The sequence below is a fragment of the Camelus ferus genome, chromosome 9 (genome assembly GCF_009834535.1).
Source record: "Camelus ferus isolate YT-003-E chromosome 9, BCGSAC_Cfer_1.0, whole genome shotgun sequence".
Classification (NCBI taxonomy): Eukaryota; Metazoa; Chordata; class Mammalia; order Artiodactyla; family Camelidae; genus Camelus; species Camelus ferus.
The window spans coordinates 80,518,335-80,538,398 of record NC_045704.1 but is presented as its reverse complement, the minus strand read 5'-3'; the positions used below and the strand labels follow the sequence as shown (position 1 = coordinate 80,538,398).

The window sequence follows — 20,064 nt, the reverse complement described above, 5'->3', positions numbered from 1 at the left end:
GTTCTATAAGAAATTCCAATATAGTTTCTAGCAAACATTTTTTGGTTTCCTGCAAAGGAGGTATTTTATCACTTCTTCCTCTAGAAACTTCTAAACACCAATCAGAATAAGTATCTCATTCAGGCTGTTTGAGCTTATAACTGTCTTTTTCTAGTTGCATATGCAAAAACAAACAAGCAGACAAACCAAGCATTAGTTTTGGAAAGTCAAAAGAGCTCTGGCTGGCCATTTCATGTTGAGGTATAATTTACGTTTTCCCGCACTGGCTGAAGAAGTTTTGTTACTCTTATGTACAGAAAACTTGGTAGGGTACGCTTAGCCCTGTTTCGTGGTCAGTTCTTTGGCCTTTGCCTTTTCCAGCTTGGCAATGAAAGCCACTGATTTTGGACCCAGGAAATTGTCTCCCCAGTGACAGCGGGTATCATCATATCTGTCATTGTAATTGGTCCTGATGACTTCCACCAGCTTGACCAGGGCTCCTTTGTCTTCTGAGCTCACCTGCGTGAAGGCAACAGTGGTGCAGGTCTTCCTGTGGAACAGGAGCCCCAGCCTGGCCTTCCCCTTGACGATGCAGTAGGGAACACACATCTTCCAACACTGGGCAAGCAGGAAGACAACCAGCTGGAAGACAGCATCGTCAGTTTGAGTGTATTTCAACCAAAAGTAGTAACTTCAAAGCTAATGTGGCAGCAATTGCTTAGGGTTAAAAAGCTCATGTGCTTGCACTTCAAGGTTAATTCAGTGAGAAATTCACATCATTGCAAGAGATATCCTTTATTATAGCTTCCTGAGTGAGACAAATATTTGCAGGTATCATTTCCATATATATGTTGTATATGAACCTGCCTGGGGTGTTAGTTGGGAGCTGGTAATCTGTCCTTTTTCTTGTTCCAAAAGCTTTATTTTCCACTCTAGGGTCAGTTTGTTGAAATAAAATTACTGTTAACGATCATGTAGTTGAGCAGTGTTGTGAGCTTAATTCCCCTGGGGCTTTTCTCCAGAGTCATTCCAGCTCCATTATTCATTGTGTCTTAGGTTCTTTTTCTGGTAGTATAAGACTACCAACTGTGTTCTGATGGGAAAAGGCCAGTTCCTATTTGTGTCCCCAGGAGAGCAAACTTTAACTAAAACAGTGGGCTTACCTACTGGGACAGCTGCATGTTATTGAGATAGGTGGGAAGGAGGCAGGGCTCAACCATTAAAAGTATGACAAAGCAAATGAGAACGGGTCATAAACTGGTTAGAACGAACTCAGTTGCAGATGGAGGAATATTTGACTTCCAGTAGTCCTTGGGCTGGATTATAGGCTCATTATTGTCTTAATTTAGCATGCTAAAATACATAGCCACAGGCACCAAGAGAGTTCCAAGGCTGGTTATAAAATGTCAACAAGTGGGTGGTGGCCCAGTTCCTGGGAATCCCTGTCCCTTCCCCCAAAGAGTTGGAATAGTCCTCCCACTTATTAACATATGTAATAACTAATCCCATAAATACAATACCCCACACACTCACATTCTGGGTCTGCTCCCAATTTCTGAGACAACCACATGCCCTAGGTATGCTCTCCTTTCTGAATCCCACACTGCCAGAATGTATCTCCCTGAATAAATCAACTTTCCCTTTACTATGGCTTGCTCTTAGTATCATTTCTGGGTAAATACATGGACCCTCGCTTGATGGGGCACATCTCAAAGACTCACCCAAGACCTGGGTCAAGACCATCTTCTCATGCCCCATTTTCCTGCAACAGTGTGAGGCATTGCTTCTATCACTCCTGTAATTTTCTCAGTGTGCCTGAGAGAGCTGGTGCCTATCAAGAGGAGAGTACCTTCCTTGAGTTGTAAATCTCCCGTATGATTTCAGTCTTAGTTTTACAAACTCTGTTAAAGTAGCCAATTCATGGGAAAATGACAGGCTATCCTTCCTCTAATTATCCAGTCTAACCCTATTCAGTGTTCTTTTAACAGAACAAACTCTCCCCAGGCTTTCAACTGGGGATTAAAACCACTCAGTGTCCAAACTAAGAAAAATCTCCCGAGTGTCTTTCACTGAGTATAGTTCATTGGATCAAAATTCTTCCCAGTGTCTCTTTCACTGAGGATAACCTAGATATTTCTTCTTGAAACTAAATTTCAAGTATAACCTACTCTTTTAGAGAGGAGTTTAACACCTCTGAATTAAACTTAGGATCATCAAACAATAACAGAAGACCCTAGAACCAAGAGATATCCCCTCAAATTCATCTGAACTCACCAATGAGCCCAAGAAACCTCTGCTGGTACCAAGGATGTGGATCCTCATAGATTTCAGGTGGAGGAGAGAAGTCTGCTCTGGGTGACTGCTGATCACCAAAATTGTTCACTGCATCAAACGCACAATGCAAAAGTTGAGAATTATATTTTGTTTGGCAGATACTCTGCAAACTTCAAGCCTGGGAGGCAGCCTCTCAGATAGCTGAAGAAAGGACTGCTCTGAAGTGGTAAGGGATGAGCCAGTTTATATAGCTGTTTTGCAACAAAAGCAGGTAGTCAGAACATCAAAGATTGCTGTTAGTTAAAGAAAATACAACTCAACTTAATGAATATATTATTTTTCTTTCTATGGGAAGATACAAGAAACTGGGTTTGTTGGAATCATTCCTTTAATATGCATCTTTATTCTCTAGGTCCTGCACCATGCTTTTTCCCTTCCTGAGTCCCCTCAGGTGCACTCTAGGGGGCTGCTGCAGTAGCTGAATTCTTAATGGCCACGACATTCTTTATTTTTCCGATACAGCAGGCAGCATTCTTAGTCGACACACACATGTATGTTTCTCCAGCTATCATGGCAGTGACTTTATGTAAGGCAATAGTGAGTTTTGGTCCCTTTGCTAGAGGATAAGCTGGTTTTATCAAAATAAATAACTGTAAGCATAATTATTCTTTGCCTCAGGAAGAAACACCAATGGCATTCTAGGGGTTATTTTGAGTACAATTCACTAAGGTGCTGACTGGTAATTCCATTGAGAATGTTTGGTTATACCGATCATTGGTAATTACTTGAGGAAAAAGAACATTTGAATCAAATCCAGAGGCAAATTGGAGATTTAATAAATGGTTAAATTGCAATTTCCCTGCAAGGAAATGAGGCTAATAACATTTAGACTTTCATCATAAGTGTAACGAAGATTTTGCTATCCTTTTAATGTCTTACTATTTAAATTTTGGTTTTTATGTTATATCATTTATATGTGGAAAAAAAAAAGAAAGAAATGACACAAATGAACGTATCTACAAAATAGAAGCAGACCCACAGGAACAGAAATTACACCCATAGTCATGAAAGGAGAGAGGGATAAATTAGGAGTTTTTTATCAGCAAAATATATGTTACTGTATATAAAATGGATGAAAAACAAGGTCCTACTGTATAGCACAGGGGACTATATTTAGTATTCTGTAAAGACCTACAATAAAAATAATATGAAAATATATATTTTCTATCTATTTATCTATCTATCTATTTAACATCAATCAATCAATTTATCTAACTATCTATCTATCTATCTAACTATCTATCTATCTATCTATCTATCTATCTATCTATCTATCTATCTATCTATCTATCTATCTATCTAATGTCTATCTATCTATCTGTCTCTGTGGCCCACTGGGAACTAGTGAAATATGGTAAATTAACCATATTTCAAAATGTTTAATAGCCAAAAAAAAAAAAAAAACCCATAACAAAACTCTCTGTATCACCTGTCTTACTTGTCTGTTATTATCCAGGAAAATATTCTCTATTTTTGTTTCTTCTTACATCTGATATTAGACTATTGCAATCATTGATCTCATACAAAACTGTGTATCTTGCCAAATGCTTCAAACTTGTCATCATTGTATCAAAGGCTCAGTCATATATTTGGGGATGAAGAAATAGTATAACAAGCAGAAGTACATGTAAAGTAGGTAGTCATATTAGTAATGTCATAAGTAAGTATGTAAGCCTAGGACTTCCATAAGGTGCAACCCATTATATCCCAAGGGAGTCTTACATAGTCTGTTCTGCACAAATCTTTATCTTTAAGGTAAATGATATATTGGCATTGTTCACAAGGCACTCAACCCAATTTCCTAGAGTTACTAGGCTGGTTAGCCTAAGTATGCTTTAATTGCTCCCAACATAAAGGGACCTTTAAACTTAAACAATTATAGCCTTGTGTTAGCCACACAAATCCAGATCAGAATTGTTGGAGGTTTCGTTCCAATAATTGAGAGGTATAGCGTTTGACTGAACTTTAGCTCATTTTTCTGATTGAGCTGAGTGACCCCCACAAGAAAATTCACATTTATGGTGAGGTCAGAGCAAGCATTTTTAATTGGCCAGGTGAGGGCCATCTAGTAATATCAATAGTTGCCTTACGAGAACTATGATTTCTTTCCTCTAGAATAAGTTTCCTAAGGGCCACCCAAGTATAGCATTGGAGTAGGGAAATTCACCAAGGCAACCTAGAAAAACTGGGCATATATAATTGACCATAAACCCAAGAATTGGATCAAATTTAACTCTGCATGATTGTGAAATAAATACATTTGTTTCATAAGCAAAGATGTGAGCATGTATCAAAGTAATTGGTATTCAGGCCTGGTCTGGCATCATATGTCAGCTGCCTATTTCAGATGTGGACTTCTTCTCATCATGGTCTGGTAGAGTCAGTGGAAATATTGATCCAAGTTTCAACTCCCTTCAGTTTCACTGTGCAAGAGCCAATTAAGAGTACCTGAAAAGAGTCCTTCCATTCCAGGTTGGAGAGAGTCCTTTAAATAATGTATTTTCCAGAATGCATCATCTACTTGTTGCTGGTCATGGAGCATTTGATAAAAAAGTATAATCTACCAAAGTGCTGTAAGTCATAATTTGCTTGAGGGAATGGGTTTCTTTATATCATTCAAAATATTATATTAGTTATATATTTTTTAGTTTAAAATATGACTTTGACACTACAAAGTGAAAAGGGAGTCTTTCAAAACATTATTCCCTAGAGATAATATTATGAAGAGCATCCATTAACACATTGAACAGATATAGGGTCATGCTATGCACGTTATCCTGTAATTTGCTTCTGTCCAATTTTGATTTTTACACATACACACACAGACAAACACACACATATATATATATACATAGTCATACATATTGTCTCCCCAATTTTACCAAAGATTTAATTAGCTTTATTAATTTATATATATATCACTGCATTGATTTTAAGCTTTGCTATATGAAATAATCTCAAACTTTCAGAAAAGTTGTAAGACTAATGGAAAAATAAAGATGCAAACCCTGAAATAGTTTCAAATTTTAAAACATGTTAATGCTTTTGCAATAATGTTTTCTTTGTATGAATATACATATTACAAATTTTCCATGGAGTCATCTTAAATAGATTGTGTAAATCATACTTCCTTGCCTCTCATTATTTTAGTATGCATTTTTCAGTACAAAAGGTCACAGATCAGTAAATTTGGGACAGTTAACATTGCTCTACTACTGTCTAACCTATAGTCTAACATCTCTAGCTACCATTCAGATAAGAACAGTTAGATAAAGTTTACCTCCAGAAATAACTCTTTTCTGGGACAAATCACCAATTTAAATTATCCTGGGTAGTTGGGAGAGGAAAGTTTCTCTTGAACCCACAAGGTCCCCATTGCCTTCAGCTAAAAACAACCTCCTTGCAAAATTGGTACATCTTGGGAGGCCCATTCTGAAACCCTACACATGATGAACATTTAATTATCAAATGCCTGCTTTTCTTCTCATCATCCTGTGGATAGCCCCTCTGTCTATGGAAATCCCCGGCCCTTAAAGCATTTGTTTACACTCAATGGCTGGGTATATCGTTCATATGATTTACATTGCTCCATCCATCAAGTGAAATAAGGAAATGTAGTAGAGGAGGTGAATTTCACCTTTGCAATATTAGACACCCCTCAAACTTGGGTTTGTGTGATGTTTGCTCAAGATTAGATTCAGTTATAAATTTTTAGCATGCATATGAAAAGAAGTGATATCATACCATTTGCAGTCCAAGGCACTTGACCAGTCTCTTTGTTAAAAGGGTGCCCACTGGACAGTCCACACTAAAGTATTTTTCTTTTGCCATTAATAGAATAATTGTGGACGGATACTTTGTGTCCATTTTCACCCATGATTAGGCACTCCTTGCTGATTTGTGCATGTCCTTTGGAAAAAACCACTGTTATGAAGTGCAAGTTCAACTACTCACCACTCCAAAGCTAGTACTCTAGAGGCAAGTGTTGGTACAAAGGTAAGTAGCTTTCATGAGAAGGCTGGATTTCTGGAGAGAAGGCAGACTCACATCCAAAAGCCAACTTCAAAGATTATGCTCAGCCATGCCAGTTTTTAAAGGGAAAAGAGGGGAAGTCACCTCAGTTAATTGTTGAGGCAGAAGGTTAAGTTCTGCCTCATTTTCTGTTGTGGGTAGGCTGGCGGACTGGTCATAATCTTTCTTAAGTTGTTATCTTTTCCATGTTTTCTGCCTGAAGGATTGCTAAGAAGACTGCTGGTAGCAGAGAACTAGTCATTCTTTAACTATATAATTATTTATTCCAACTTCTTTTATTCTAGGAAAATAATCAACTCTTTAGGAAATGCAGTGTGCATCCAGTAAAGCATACATCAGGAATTAGTTTACATGTTACATCGTGATCTCATTTCTATAATATCTGAGGGGATCAGAAATGAAAAAACAGAAAAGGGGCAAAGGAGCTGCTTAAACTAGCAGCTTTGTGCATTTTTTTTATTTCCTTATTTTTTTTTTACACAAAATATATAATGATGTTTACAGTTTTTCACTTTGTAGTATGTCCTGGAAATAATCCCAAATGAGTTCAGAGATATTGTCCCCTTTTAGTTTTATCACTGCACACATTTCATGGCCTGTACAAATAATGTTGTGTTGAATAACTCTAAGCAGTTTTGGAGCTGAAGCATTTTAGAGTAAATTTCCAGAGATTGGGTTACTATTTCAAAGGGTATATCCATATGTAGTTGTGTTAATTATTGACAAATTCCACTGCATTTCACATTTCCATCAGCAGTGTTTGAGAATGACACCCCACAGCCTTGCCAGTTGAATATGTTCTCCAGTATATGAAATTCTACCAGTCTAAGGAGAAATCACATCACAGTGCATTTTTTTAAGTGAAGTTCTTTTATTTTGAGTGAAATCCCTTGTAACTTAAGAGTAACATTAAGTGGCATGTCTGTACAATGGGCCTGTGATATGTTCAATTCTCAGCTGTTTCCAAATGTCAATTCAGTTAACACAGTGCCATTTTTTAAATGCTCATCTTTGCACCCAGTGATTTAATATTTGTTCATGTACTTAGGAAGCATTTTGGATCTTTAATTCTGTTCCACTGGGAGATTTTACTTTATTTTATTTTATTTTTGGCTACCCCTTCAGTGACTACCAACTGTAAAATTATATTGGCTTTAAATTCTGTTTGACAAGCAGTGTAAATAATTCCTCCCATTCCCCTACAATTTCTCAGAGCCTTCCTTTTTCAATTATTTCATTTATTCCTATGTGTCTATATTCATGTCTTCTTGGAATGGTCTTCAGTGAGGTTTTCCTATTTTTTTTTTTTTTTTCTCAGCTTTGGTAAGAATATACACAAGATAAATTTGTTTTAACTACTGTCATACTTTTTCTCTTTTTTCTTGTTTTACTGTGATACATAACAAATATCTTACTTTTTAGCCATTTTTATGACTACAGTGGCACTAAGAACACACACAATATTGTGTAAATATCACTGTTATGCAAATATATATAAATTTCTATATATCATCCTAAAAAGAAAATATGTACCCACTAAACAAACACTGCAAATTAGCCTCTGCTCCCACCAGTGGTAAGCCCTATTCTACATTTTTACCTGTATGATTTTGCCTATTGTAGGTACTTCATAGATGTGGAATCATACAATATTTGTCTTTTTGGTACCTGGCCCATTTCATTTGGCAAAATGTTTCCAAAGTTTATCCATGTTGTACATTATGTCCAATTTTTCCTTCCTCTTATCCATTTTATCTATTCAAGAACATGGTTTGTTTCCACCTTTGGGATATTATGAATCATACTCTTATGCACATTGCATTATTTGCTGGTTGGCAGTTAATACTATGGGGGATAATCCTAGAAGGCAGATTGTAATGGTATTTCAATGGTTAACTCATTACAGGACTATAAGGCATTTTTCCTTAACAGATGTACCATTTTAGATTCCCACTTGTATTACACAACTTTCCAGGTTTTTTCATATCCTCTACAGAATTGTTCTGTTTCTTTCTCTCTTTCTTCCACTCTTTCTTCCTATCTCTTTCTCTCTGTCATTCTCTCTCTCTGTCAGTCATTCTCTCTCTCCCTTTCTTTCTTTCTTTCTTTCTTTCTTTCTTTCTTTCTTTCTTTCTTTCTTTCTTTCTTTCTTTCTTTCTTTCTTTCTTTTTTCATAATGGTCATCCTGATGTGTTCTATAGTAGTAGCTCATCATAATTTTGACATGAATTTCCCCAATCACTAATGATTCTTTATGCAGATGGGGAGCAGAATATTTCACCCAAAAGTTTATAACACTGGCACATGGATTATTTGAAGCTGAAGGCCGTCAAGACACAGCAGACTCCAGAAAATCTTTTATCTCTCCCATAACTGACTTCAAGAATTTGGATCATGGGCTTGCCCTAGAAGTACAGAGGATGCCTGGTCCAGAAAGAATTATTATCAAACTTTTTTTCTTATCTGGAAGTCTTATCATCCTGGCAGTGCAAATATCTGATTAGCAAACATCCACTTTTCTCATTTTCCTGTGAATTTGCCTCCTCCCACTTCAAACCGCAGACCCGTATCTCCTTCATTAGCTCAGGATGGCACTAAGAACATTCACAATGTTGTGCAACCATAAGCCTCAATCGCATGACTAGTTTTGAGTCTCTTATTTTTATGGGTCTCACATAAGTTTGTAATTAAATTTGTTTTCCTCCTCTAATCTGTCTTATGCCCAATTAATTGTTAGACCACCAAAGAATCTAGAAGGGAAGAAGGGATTTTTTTCTTCCCTCCCAAACTGACATTATCGGTTTTATACCATCTTTCTTCTCTTATGTGTTTGAAGATTCACATTTCTTTGTCAGCTCTGCTTTGCCTAAATCCCACACATTTGATGTGTATTAGCATTATGATTCAGTTAGTAATATTTTCTATATTTCCTTGTGATTTCTGGCTGGTGGGCTATTCAAAATAATGTTCTTAATTTCCAATGTTTAGTTCAAAATTACTTTGTTATTGACTACAAATATGATTGTATTATAGTCAGAAGTATACTCCAAGATTTCAGTCTGTTGATATTTACTGAATTTTCAAAATCTTGAAATGAACACATGGGATTTGGTTTTGGATTTATTGTTTACAAATTCCAATTCTGCTAAGACAGTTGATAATGGTGTTTGTAAATTATATATCTTTCATTTTTCATCGTCTACATTTTGTTGGGATGGCAGTACTAAAACCTCCTTCTATGGGCACTTATATATTTCTTGTATTTAATTGGTCATTTTTTACTTTGCCTATTTTGAAGCTTTGTATTAAGTATATCAGAATTTACAGTTCTTATGTCAATCTGAGTCATCTTGTACCTTGAGCATACTTTTTCTTCTGAGCTTATTCATCTGAAGTTAACATAACTACTCATCCTTTTTTATTTTTTCCTAATGAGGTGAAAGCTATCCAAAATAAAGTCACCATTTTACTATGTACACTTCTTCGTCTCTTTCTAATGGTCTCAAACATGTTTGTCATCCCAAATGCAACTTGATACCCATAAGCTGTCACTCCCTATCTCTCCTTTTCCACAGGCTCTGACAACACTCATTTACTTTTGTCTCAATGAATTCACCTATCTAGATATTTTATATACATCGAATCATTCAATATATGACCTGTTTCTGGCTTCCTTCACTTAGCACAATGTTTTTGAGATTTATACACGTTGTAGCATGTATTAGAACTTCTTTCCTTAATGACTGAAGAATACTGCATTCTGTGCTTCTGTCACATGTTCCACACTTACTCATCAGTCAGTTCACATTTGGGTTCTTTCATTCTTTTTCTTGTGAGTATTTCTTCTATGAACATCTGCACACAAGTATCTGTCTGCAAACCTGTGTTCAGATTGAAGAGCGTATATTGTTATATAAATGGTATAAAGTTGGCCCCAGTATGTTGTTCCTATGTTGAATTCTTCATAACATGGGGAGCCAGTTAGTACAAAAGGCTACTGGTATCAAATTCAAATGATTATATTCTGTTGTTTTAAATACAGCCAATTAGGAATTTTTTTTAAAGCAATGAACAGTCAATTTAATATGCATACCTCATGACAGAATGCACTCAAACCCTGCTAGCCACAGGCTGACTTAAGACAATCCTTAGGGCAATGAAAAGTGGTAAACTGCTCCTGGCCTTGGGAGCTCTGTGACTTAGGCTCTCCATGTGGTTCTGCCAACATCACTAGGACACGTAAGCTCCCTCTGACTCTCCTTGTCCTGGGAGTCTCCTCTCTGTGTGGTGGCCCACACCATTGTCTCTCCAATGTCTCAGGCTGTGACAAATTGACTTCTGGTCAACGTGTCACCTGAATGGGCTGCCATCAAATTGTGGTCTTATAAGCCACAATCCCTGAACTGGATACAAGAAGGTGAATGACTTTTTCTGATTAATAGGGAGTCTGCCTTGTGAATGTACAATCAATTACCAAATTGATTGTTGAAGCTGCAAGCAGTTTGACCTCAATATTTGGAACAGCTTGACATCAATTTAATGGGACATTGCTCTTTGCTGTACTCTAGTCTTATCATCATCGTCTCTCCAGTGCCTAGTAGCCTGGAAAAGCTTTGGTGCCAGTAACTAGGTGAACCCATTCCAGGGGAATTGACGTTTGGCTTCTGAGATCCCATGCTGTAGAAGGATGTTGACTGAGAAAAGGAAGCACAACCTAAACATTGAGAAATATATTTAATTTGAGGAACATATTGAAGACTTAATCTTTGGTGTTAGCCTCTCAGATAGCCCTCAGATGGACTGTCCCCCTAGGCTTAAGTCCTCATTATGTCCCCTTAATAAAATATATTCTCAACTTTTAGGTTGTGCTTTTTTTCTTCTTCTTCCAGTTAATAGTTTTGGCAACCAGCAAATGGACCCAGTGCGGACTTTTTTCCTTTTCCTGAACTATACTATGATCTGTAGTTTAATGACAGCAGATGCTCTTTTCCACTTTCTCATTGGTCCAGGAAATTTGAGTGAGTCTCTCCTGGTTTCCAGGGTGTCTGTTACTAGCTGGTGATTCTAAGTTTTGTGTGATGGTGTTAAACTCCTCCCTGGAAGAGTAGGATATTCTTCAAACATAGTTTCCTGAAGAGATGCCTGTGTTATCCTTAGTTGAAAGGCACTGGGGAGATTTTGTTCATTTTAGACCCTGAGTGGTTTATCCTTAATTGAAGTACAGGGAAGGGTTTGCTCATTTGAGAGATATTGGATAATAAGTTAGACTACTGGTATGACATTTTCCCTTGAATGGGCAACTTTAATAGAGTTTGTCAGAATACAAGTGAAGATATTTCATGAGAGCTTTCAGCTTTAAAGAGGGGACATCTCCTCCAGGTGGGCAATATCCTCCTCAGACAACTGAGAAACATGCAGGAGTGGTAGAGGCAAGTCCCCCTACTGCACAGCCATCCCCGTAGGGAAACCTATTTTCATTTAAAAAAGTCTCTGCCTGGGGCATACATAATAACTGTCTATCTGTGATTGGATCACTCAAATTGGTCTTAGGATACAGAAAGGAGAAACATAGACATGCAAGAGAGATGAAATGATGCTAAGGGTAAAGCTTAGAGAAGATAAGTTGAAACACAGCACATTAACATGCCCAACCTCAAGGATCACTAGCGATTTTATATCCACAAACCAACCTTAGAATGGGGACAAAGTCTTTCAAAACAAAAGGAAGATGAATTGTTCCCAGTGGATGCAACCTATTTTCAAGGTTCTTGTCCTATTCCAGGAAGAATTCAGAGAGAAGACATAGTGGTTAAAAAAGTAAAGGGAGAATTTGTTAAAGGATGGATAGTAAGCTTTCAAGAGGAGAGCAGGCAGGCTCAGGTGAGCAGCTGCCCTGTGTTTCTTTGGCAAGTTAGTTACGTACGGTGTAGAATGAATGGATGTAATATTCATTGGGGAGGAAAAGGTTTGGGATCATATTCCCTGATTATCATCTCAAATCCATCTTCTCAAACGGAGGAGGGACTTTTGTTCTTATTTAGTCTGGATCAGAAGTGTCATGACATAAGTGCATGATGGGTACTTCTAAACTGCATGGCTAATTCTATTGAAATGAGGGCATAATGAACAAAGATACAGTCAGACCCTAGAAATTCCTGCCTTTTCTCACCTGTCTTTGTTGTCCTCCTGGCCACTCATCACCCCAAACAGTGTGACAACTTATGAGCCCAAAGGTTCCTTCCTTTTTCTCTGCCCAGGGAACCCTGGTGCTAACATGAAGTATGGTTTCCTGCATTTGGCTTGTGCCCCTCCTTTCTGCCCAATTCCTGACATTTGATCTCTGTCCGCTATTCTCTGCTCATATCTAGCTATCTGCCTGCTCTAATAGAATGATAGGCTTGCCAGCCTCCAACTAATACTTCAGCCAGGTTTATGTACATACAAAAATTTCATTTACAAGGAACTATTTAACTGGAAATTAAAGAAAATATCTCCCTGATGAATGACTAATGGCTTTTTAAATTATTTATGAAGTTAAATTAGATAAAGCTGATTTGATAAAATATACTTCAAGAAATCTGACCTAAAAGAAACAAAAACTCTTCTAGGGGAAATTTGCATTACTCCTCCAGTGTCTTTGAGATGCAAATGTTATACCTGGGCTTCTTTGAGGTTATGTGTGTATGTTTGTGTGTGTGTTTGTGTGTGTGCGCGCGCGTTGTGTGTGTGTGTGTGTGTGTGTGTGTTGAGATCTTGGTCTCTGCCATCTGGTAGGTACATATGTGGTGTACATTTGACAGACAATCAAATGGGCTGAGATTCTGAGCAGTCTTTTGAGAGACTTTACCAATTCTCAGAGGCGTTTTGCCATCTAAAGCTTCCTTCAAACAGTCTGTACAATGAAGGCATTTATTTCCTAATCTTTGGGAGTAAACCTTCTGGATCATTTTTAGATTATGTCCTTCACATACCTTGTGGGGATGCCACTTGTGTCTTATTAGTTTAAGTCACAATTAAGATATGTCTCATTAATGACCAGGTGATAGATCATTTAAATTGGAAGTTTTCTAAATTGGTACATTTTAAGAATGCTCTGATTAAAAACAGCCATTTTATTGGTGCCAGTGTGGTGGGGAAACTAATTAGAATGTGGAAACATTCCCCGTCTCTCCCCCCTCCCTCTCTCTCCCTCTCTCTCTTATATATGCAGAATACCTTAAGAACTCCTTTAGACTAAAACAAAACTGAAACTGAAAGCTAAACAAACATCAGAAAAAGACTGGAATCTGCTATAAAGGAAATTCTGCACCTGGAAATAGGGAACCACAGCAGGATGGTATAAGGGGCATGCTCATGATATAATTGGTCCCCATAACCTTCAGGTATGTGACCCTCAAGCTGTAGATTTGTTAAGTTTTAGAGGCCTTCCCACAGGGGTGAGAGCTCTAAGACCCGTTTCAGGGTCACCATCTCAGTTTCTGGCATTGGGAAGAGGAGGAGGCCCCAAGACATCTGGTTTTAAAGGCAATGGGGTCCTGGCTCTGGGAGCTCCATGGGACTGGGGGGAACAGAGACTCTATTCATTTGGAAAGTGTACATAGAAATTCACATGCACTTGGGCCAAGTGCAGAGTCATTGATTCCATAGGAACCAGGGTCATATTTGCCTGTTGGATTTGGAGGGTCTCCTGGGGATCTAGGCGGTGGCTGCAACTCACTCAGTGGACTTAAATGCTGGTGGTGGATATTCCAGGAGTGTTAATCTACATGAGCTTTCCTGGAGACTGAAATCTTAACTGGGTCATTAGCATCAAGACCTAGACCCTCCCAATAGCCTAAGGGGAAGGCTCAGATCAAATTACATACTAAGTGGGAATACTGCCACCTCCATCAGCAGACTTCCTAAGCCCAAAGGCCTCTAGACACAGCCCTACCCAAAAGAGGTACAAGACCAAGATTCACACAGCAGTGGGCAGGTATTGGCTCTTTCTGCCCGGAAACCTAAATGAGCCTCTATTCCAGCCTCATCCACAGGGGCAGATACTAGAAGTAAGAAAATAATAATTCCAAAGCCTGTGGAAGGAATCCACAGACACATAGGATGATAGATAATACGAGATGACAAGGAAAATCTCCAAGGACAAGGCACAAGATTAAGTCCCAGAAGAAATATGTGATGAGGAGATGGGAAACTTATCTGAGAGAGTGTTTAAGATAATGATGAGCAAGATGTTTAAAGAACTCAAGAGGAGTATACATGCAGAATGAAGTTTACAGTAAAATGTTGGAAAATATAAAGGATACTCAGAGTTGAAGAATAAAATCACTGAAAAGATCAATACACTAGAAGGAACCAAGAATAGACTCAATGAGGCAGAAGAATAGATCAGTGAGCTAGAAGGACAGACTGGTGGTAATCACTACTTCAGAACAGAAAAGAGAAAACAGAATGGAAAGAAATGAAGATAGTTTAAGAGAATTCTGGGACAACATATAGTACACTAATAGTCACATAACAGGGGCCCCCAGAAACAGAAGAGAGAGTGAAAAGATCTGACAAAATTGTCGGAAATAAATAAGTGAAAACTTCCCCAATTCTGGAAAGGAATCATTCACCTAAGTCCAGGAAGTGCAGTGAGTACCACACAGAATCTCATTCAAAGAGGAACACAAAAGGCTCATAGTCAAGAACTTTAACCAAAATAAGTAAGTAAATATGGAAATAAGTAAATACATAAACAAAGAGAATATATAAAATCAGTAAGAGAAAGCAACAGATATCATGCAAGGGAATTCTTTATCTGAAAGGAGAGGCATGGTATATTTTAAGTGATGAATGGGGGTAATTTACAGTTTAAGAATACTCTAGGCAGCAAAGCTCTTATTCAGGCTTGATGTAGAAATCAAAACGCTTCACAGATAAACAAAACTAAAAGATTTCAGTGCCACCAAAACAGCTTTACAACAAATGGTTAAAGAAGCTTCTCTAGTCATCAAACCGTGAGTAAGAGAGCAAAAAGAATCAAGAGAGAAAAAAGAGATCTATAAATGATTGCTTGGCTGTTTGGGGTCTTTTGTGATTCCTTATAAGTTTGTTTGTACTAGTCTGTGAGGAATATCCTGAGTATGTTGATGGGAGTTGCATTGGAACCGTGGATCACTTTGGGTAGTGTGGTCATTATGATAGTGTTGATTCTTCCAATCCAATAGTACAAGATACCATTCCACTTCTTTGTGTCATTTTGGTTTCCAGAGTGTAGGTATCCTCCTTGGTTAAGTTTATTCCTAGGTTTTTTGTTATTAGTGTAATGGAAATATCTTTGTCACTTAGAATCTTCTGGTTTTTGAAGTGGAAAAAATAAAATATATGTACTGCATCTTCATTATATATTCAACTATGGATGTGCAATTAGGATTCTCCCATATATTGGAAATTATAAATAATGTTGCTGTTAATAGTAGGAGGTATGTATCTTTTCAAATTAATTCTTATTTTGTAGTTGGCTTTATTCCTTTGATAACTATGTAGTTAAAAAGCAAAAGCTTTCAATGTTATTAGAAATAAAGAATAGTATATAAGTTTAAATTAATATATATGTGTAGTAAAAAAAAACAAACACCCATTAAGCCATGAAAAACATGGGCTAAACTTAAAAGACATACTACTAAATAAAAGAAGTCAGTGTGAAAGAATACAAAGTGTATGATTCTAACCAAATGGCATTCTGTCAAAGGCACAGCTACAGAAACAGTAAAAGATCATGTTTTCCAGGGGCTTGAGCAGAGGGAAGAAGGGAAGAGTGAATTGATGAAGCACAGGGGACTTTTAGGACATTGAAATCATTCTGTATGATACTAAATTTGTGGCTCCGTGTCATTTGACATGAATTTGTCAAAACTCATAGAATATACAACAGAAAGAGTGAACCCTAATGCAAACTATGGACTTGGGGTGACAATAATGTGCCCACTTTGTTTCATCAATTGTACCAAATCATGCCACACTGATGATGGATGCTTTGGTAAGGGAGGATATATATGCGGGTGGGGAGGGCTATGGGCAAACTCTTTTTGCTCAATTCTATTGTGAAACTGAAGCTGCTCTAAAAGAATAAAGTCTATTTAAAATCATATATTAGGTACAGATATAATATAAATAAATTCTTTCAAAATCAATAAAACAAAGATTTAAAAAGAACTCCTTTAATTTAAAAAAAAAAAAAGTTCCAGAAGACTTCTTTTTAGTCTCCCTATCATGTCAATTGATCTACTGATACTACTATACACATTAGAACAATTACTGTTAATAAGATAAACAGAAAACTAAGAGAAAAAATGAAGGGGAAATCTTAGAGACACATTTTGCAACCTTGTCTGAAATAAAATCACACAATATGAGAGATGTGGGTTGTTTATTTGGATCAAAATTAGGACTATAGCCTGGGAGATAGCATTCCAGAAAACTCCGAGAAACTGTTCAAAATAGGCAGGCGGGAATCTCAGTATTCCATACACTTTCAGTGAATGGGATGTATGTGCTCTCAAGCCCATGTTTAGGCAGAGGTCAGCTGTTACTCCTGTGGAGCAGGTGTGAACTCTAATGATTTTAGTGCTTTCCTAGGTATAAGGAGATGCAAGAATGGGGGTCATAAAACCTGAAAATATTTATCTATCTGAAGAGCTGTCAGGCCAGTTACCCCAGAGCACATACTGCCTCATTCCTAATCTCCATACTGAGCTCCTTTCAGGGAGGGTTAGAGAACAGCAGCTGCAATGCTTCTTGATAAAATCCAAGCAGCGTTAAATGCCAGGTGCCATCATGATCCAATCCTTGTAGAGGCAGTTGGCAAGTGCGAATTTTTAGTTAACAGTGCCCCTTCACTGTTATAATTTGACAATTTTACTTTGGGAGGCATTTCATGACCAGTTTATCCCAAGGTGCTAAGAATGCTTATTCCTAGATCAGGTGAGGATTTTATTAATAGGCTACTCAGTGTGATAGTATGGACAAGGACTTATTGACAGTAGCGTAAAGTCTTTGGATCACCTATCCAATTAGTCTGTTATGGTCCAGGGACATATTCCCTCTTGTAGCTTCTTCCCATATCTAGAACTGAACTATTGCAATCACTGGTCTCATACAGAAATGTGTGTCATGTCCACTGTTTCAAGTTGTGTAGCCATTATTTTATCAGATAGCCACTCATATTTTGGTAATGTAAAAAATTAAAGATTTTGTAAAACATGTAAAATACAAACCATTAAGTTAGCAGTATTTTTAAGAATATAAGAATTGAATCCAAGAGCTTCAGATAGGTGTGGCTCAGTGGATCCCCAGTTCATTGATTTTATCTGTTCTGTAACCATCTTATCTTTAAGGAAAGTGTTATACAGGCATTGTTTAAAGGAAACCCAGACAAATTTCCTACTGTCATTAGGTTGGTTACCTTCATATAGTTTAATTTTCCCAACATAAACAAATTTAAACTTAAATGACCATAACCTGGTGTTTTCAATTTGTTTTTAAATTTCAGTTCTACTTGGTAGAATTGATAAAATTTGACTGCACATACATAATATATTGCATATAATATGTATACATATGCTGCAAACATAATTTTTTTAAATTTTACTTATAAGTACTGTTCACTATTTCTAAAAACATGTTGATCTTCAGCTTTTTAAACTTACACAATTATCAAAGGAATAAAGCCATCCACAAAATAGGAATTAACTTCAAGATATACATGAACCCTTCTATGAGAGCAACATTATTTATAATTGCCATGATATGGAAGCCCCCAAGTGCACATCAGTTGACGAATGGTAAAAGAAGATGCATCATATTTATGTAATGGAATACAACTCATCCATAAGAAACAAGGATATTTTGCCACTTTTGGCCCTTCATTCACTTTATATTTTTTCAGTTCAATGACCATAATATTATAACTGTCATAAGCATTACCATTACATCAAAAAGAAAAAAAGTCCTAGAAATAAGCTTAACCAAAGAAATTCCCTATGCTGTGAAAACCATAAAACATTGATGTTAGGAACTGTAGATGATACAAAGAAATATAAATATACCGTGTGTTCTTAGATTGGAAGAATAAATGTTATCAAAATGGTTGAACTACCCAAATCAATCCACAGATCCAATGCATTCTTTGTCAAATTTCTCATGACATTCTTCACAGAAATAGAACAAAGAATACCAAAACTTTATAGAACCATAAAAGACTTTGAACTGCCAAAGCAACTCTTCTATGCCTTTTCCCCTGCCCCCCTTTCTTCTTTTGTTCTCTTTTATTATAAATTGAGGGTTAGAGAAATTCCTTTAACATCTGTGTGTAAAGCTGATTTGGTGATGCTGAAATATTTAGCATTTGTTTTTCTGTGAACCTTTTGTTTTCTCCGTCAAGTCTGAATGAGAGCCTTGCTGGACAGAGTATTCTTGGTTATAAGTTTTTCCCTTTCTTCACTTTAAGTTTATTAACTCTAATATTTTCTCCTTATTTTTTTTTTTGTCAATTTGGTGACTGTGTGCCTTGATGTATTCCTCTTTGGGTTGATCATGTGTGGACCTCTCTGCACTTATTTATTGATTTCAGTTATTTTTTCTTCAGCTCTGTTGGGTATGCTTTATATTTTCAACACCTTGCTAAAAGTTCTGCTCTGTGCTTCTATACTCTTCTTGAGTTCCCTGAAAATCTTTGCCACCGTTACCTTGAACGCTTTCTCAGATAAATTGCCTATCTCTTTATTGCTTATTTCTTGTGAGATTTTGTTGGTTTAGGAGATATTCCTCGGCCACCTCATATTGTCTGTCTCCTTATGCATGTTTTTAGGTAGGTTAGGTATGTTTCTCAACCTTGGAGAGGAAGTCCTCTGTGAGAGACATTCTTTGCATCCCAGCGTAACACTCCACTCTTGTCACTCAAGTCCCAGGGCCCAACTGGTCCCAGTGTAGTGTCTAACCTGTCTTTGTGGATACCTTCCACAGGCTTTGGGAGTGTTGTTTTCTTATTTTTGGTACCTACCCCTGATGGATGAGGCTGAACTAGGGGCTTAGGCATGTTTCTTGGCAGGAGGAGCTGGTGCCTGACTGCTGCTAGGTAAAACTTGATAAAGCACCTCTGGTGGGTAGGGTTGTATCGAGTCATTTGTGGCTCAGGAATTCTCCTGATGGGTCAATCCTGTATGTTGTTTGACCTGAGGCTTCCCAACAGGCTGTTGGTTGGTCCTAGGTCTTGGTGTTAATGATCCAATTGAGATGTCAGCCTTCAGGAATACTCATGTAGATGAACTCTCCTTGAATGTGTGCCACCAGGTTTCATATTCCCTTATTGAACCACATCATCCCCTTCATCCCTAAACCATTTTCCAAAACCAGCAGGCAAGCCTGGCCCAGGTTCCTATGAAATCACTGCCTCTGCCCTTGGACCCACCACATGCAAGTTTCTCTGTATGTTCCCAAGAGACTAAGTCTCTGTTTCATCCAGTCCCATGGATCTTCTGGGGCTAATTCCTGCTGGCTTCCAAAACCAGGTCTTCTTGGGTCTCCTCTTCCTCCCAAAGCCAGAATCTCAGACTGGGGAACCTGACATTGCATTTAGAACTCTCACTCCTCTGGGTGGGCCTCTGTAATCAACTCATTCTTCCACCTGTGGGTCACCCATCTGGGGGTTGTATGGCCTGATATATAATGAGCATGGCC

At 37.5% G+C, this 20,064-nt stretch overlaps 1 non-coding gene across 1 annotated transcript; it reads right to left on the bottom strand.

The window, feature by feature from the left end:
* Positions 1 to 692: 692 nt before the first annotated feature.
* LOC116666190 lies at positions 693 to 764 on the bottom strand. Its single transcript, XR_004323031.1, has one exon. It is a non-coding gene; the product is annotated as a small nucleolar RNA SNORD36 (small nucleolar RNA).
* Positions 765 to 20,064: the final 19,300 nt, after the last annotated feature.